This window comes from Anopheles arabiensis, assembly GCF_016920715.1.
Source record: "Anopheles arabiensis isolate DONGOLA chromosome X unlocalized genomic scaffold, AaraD3 X_pericentromeric_contig0006, whole genome shotgun sequence".
In the NCBI taxonomy this organism is placed as follows: domain Eukaryota; kingdom Metazoa; phylum Arthropoda; class Insecta; order Diptera; family Culicidae; genus Anopheles; species Anopheles arabiensis.
Genome location: NW_024412084.1, coordinates 226,605 through 230,000, shown reverse-complemented (window position 1 = coordinate 230,000; position 3,396 = coordinate 226,605).

Sequence of the window (3,396 nt, the reverse complement as noted above, 5' to 3'; positions counted from 1 at the left end):
TTGTCCAAGAATGGTGTCCGCGACGGTCGGGCACTGCGACGCAATAACCAAATCCTAGGATTGTAACTTTAGTGTGCACAAACATAAACATTAACGCGTTCGCTCGGGCTGCGCCGTCCGTGTTGAACACAAATGTGGGTGATTATATGCGTGGAGGGACAAAACATACGAGGAGGAGACAGTTTTCGCACGATGTGCACAGAGCTCATTTCGTCGTCCCGGGCGAATGGAAAACACAAACATCGCGAGTATCGTTCTAGGTTTCTGTCTATAAAAGGGCAGGCCAAAAGGTGACCGGTTGAGATAAGCATTTTAAGCATACAAACACTTTATTGGAACTTTTGATACAAAAACAAGGTACGTACATGTAGGTTGTACCAACATGGACATCTATGAACGCGTACGCTCGGGCTGCGCCTCCGTCTTGTACTTTCCCGATCGGTACACAGTTTTGGTGCACTGCTATTCCGACCGGCAACTTGTACCAACATATACATCCATGAACGCGTAAGTAGTGTACTTTCCCGATCGGTACACACCGTTGGTGCACGGCATAAGAAAAGAGCTAAATGGTCAAACTCAATCCATTTCAACAATAGATAGTCGATAGTAGCTGTGCCGATGAAGTAGGCACGATGCAAGTTAATGTTGTTTAATGAATAACATGTCCGCCATACATTTCAGCACAAAATTGCTCGGTCAGACCTACAAAGTGCTATATCTCGAATACGAGGCGTCGGACTGGGGGTTGTAGAACAATTTTAAGTTCGTCTAATGATTCTACATCCGATTCTGGATAGCGGTTTTTGACCACTTTTCAATATTTTGTGACACCCCGAACCTAGGGCAGCTCCTCAGCTTTTTTCAAAAATGTGCACCGAACGGCCGGAGAGCTCGTGTGGTTTCAAAACATGTTTTTCGCCAAAACACCTCAAAACGTGTAAGGAACGCACCCTAGATGATGAAAAGTGCAATCAGAATGTCAATCGACAACTTTGTTGGGGGTACCATTTTTACTCTACGGCCAGTAGCTTAGGCGCGCCAACAGCGCTTTCCTTTCGGGTTCCCATTTTTGCCCTCCTGGGATTATGATCATTTGTTCATTGCCTACTATAGGAGGGTACCTTGCTACGAGGTCAAACATGAAGATTGCACCAAATCGTAGTTTTTACCTCTATTTAGTCGTAGGAGCATGGTTTGCAGTGGCAGGGTCATTAAGCCCCCGTTTGGGTCATACGTCCCTCCGCGATAAAAATCGTCGCATGCCCATAGTCCGAACTAATGAAGCAAAAGTGGTGTCTGGTGGGCTCTGCCGATGATTTTAACCTATGATTTTGAGCTTCCACCCCATCAAAACGTTCCTGAGCAGTACATCACGGGTCTACGGACCCAAAGACTTCGTCGTGATGGTTTCTAGCAAAAAGTTGTAACAGCTAAGGGTTTTGAATACGCGTATATTAACCATTGCTTGAAACTAAGCTTCGTTGTCTTTAAACTCTGCAAGACCAATCGAACTTCTTAGGAAACCCGAAGGATTCACGCTAAGCTCGATGAGCTATTATGGGTAGTGGTGCATGATCTGGTGTTCCTTGGATCTAATCCAATGAATAAATTTATGAGGGTATATATGGTGCAGGGCACAAAGCGTGATGAAACCGGGTCTCCCTACCAAATGTGGCATATTTTTTCCCTGAGAGCGAAGCTCAGACCCACGTAGGGGAGAGCGAAGTGGAACTTAAATGTTCTATGCAGCAAATGTTCGCCATGCGGATAAACAAGTTGGAATAGTTCAATGTAGTGTAATGCAAACACGAATCGCAATAACGATACGGGACCCAGAAGCAATTCTGCGGATCCCTCGGGGAGTGGTGAGTTGATATAAATTAGAGGTGAAAGTCCGTTGTTCAAGCCCGGCTCGGCAGCCGATACGAGGTTCCTGTTGGCTTTGTACATCGCGCAGAGGCGCCGTTCGGTTCTAGCAATGATTCCCGCCACCATGTTCCATGCGTGCAGAGATCCGTTAGAGCTCGTTCAATGTGTCCCGCCGTGATTACGAAAAGTCCAACAGTTGACCAAGTTGGGGTGCGTCAAGTAAACGCGCAGAGATGCCGTTCGGTTTAGAGCAATGTCTCCCGTATCACGTTGGAGTTCTTCCACTAGTGCAGAGAGATCGCTGAACCGTTCAATGTGTCCCGTCGTGGTGTGCTTGTACCGAACACTTAGGATACACCATGCTTTGTTGGTTTGGGATAGGAGTGGTCGCGCAACTGCCTCCACGCCGCAAAGTGCCAGTTCGGATTGAAGGTCAACTTTAGCCGTTCAATGCATCAGTCGGTGGGTGTTCAGATGGCATCACAACTTCCCTAGGTGCTTAAGTTGGTTGGGTTGTAAAACATGTGCACATGCGCAGAGTATCGTGCGTACTAGCAAAGTCTCCCGTCACGGTGGTTATGAATGAGTTCCATTCAGTGCAGAGAGATCGTTAGTGCGTGCAATGTGTACCAGTCGATGTGTCGTACCGGAATACAACCCCGCTTAGAGGCCCGTCGCTCGAAGAGGACAAGCAAGAGTGCGCAGAGTGCCGTACTGGCCTAGCAATGTCTCCAGACAGACGTAGGAACACCCGACGCAGTGCAGAGAGTAGATCCGCTAGCCATGTGCAATGCATCCGACGTTGTCTGCTTGTGCAGTCTATCGAGTGGCGCCAACGACGCTCCGGGCGTCACAGAACAAATCTCGGTGGTCACGGGGACTTGCGCCTCGCGTGATCAAGAGTGTAGTTCGTGTTCAAGCAATTGACTCGAATTCTGGTTGATCCTACCAGTGATATACGCTCGTCTCAAAGGTTAAGCCATGCATGTCTAAGCACAAGCTTCCTAGAAAGTGAAACCGCATAAGGCTCAGTATAACAGCTATAATTTACAAGATCCTCATCCAAACAGTTACTTGGATAACTGTGGAAAAGCCAGAGCTAATACATGCATTATGCCGGGACTGTTGGCCTCCGGGTCGGCGGAACTGGTGCACTTATTAGTTAAACCAATCGCCTCCGGGCGCTTTGAGTTGAAATCTGGATAAGGATGCCGATCGTACGGTCGCTTGCGACTGACGACAGATCTTTCAAATGTCTGCCCTATCAACTATTGATGGTAGTGTAGAGGACTACCATGGTTGCGACGGGTAACGGGGAATCAGGGTTCGATTCCGGAGAGGGAGCCTGAGAAATGGCTACCACATCCAAGGAAGGCAGCAGGCGCGTAAATTACCCAATCCCGGCACGGGGAGGTAGTGACGAGAATAACAATATGGACCTCTAACGATGGTCCATAATTGGAATGAGTTGAGCATAAATCCTTTGCAAGGATCAAGTGGAGGGCAAGTCTGGTGCCAGCAGCC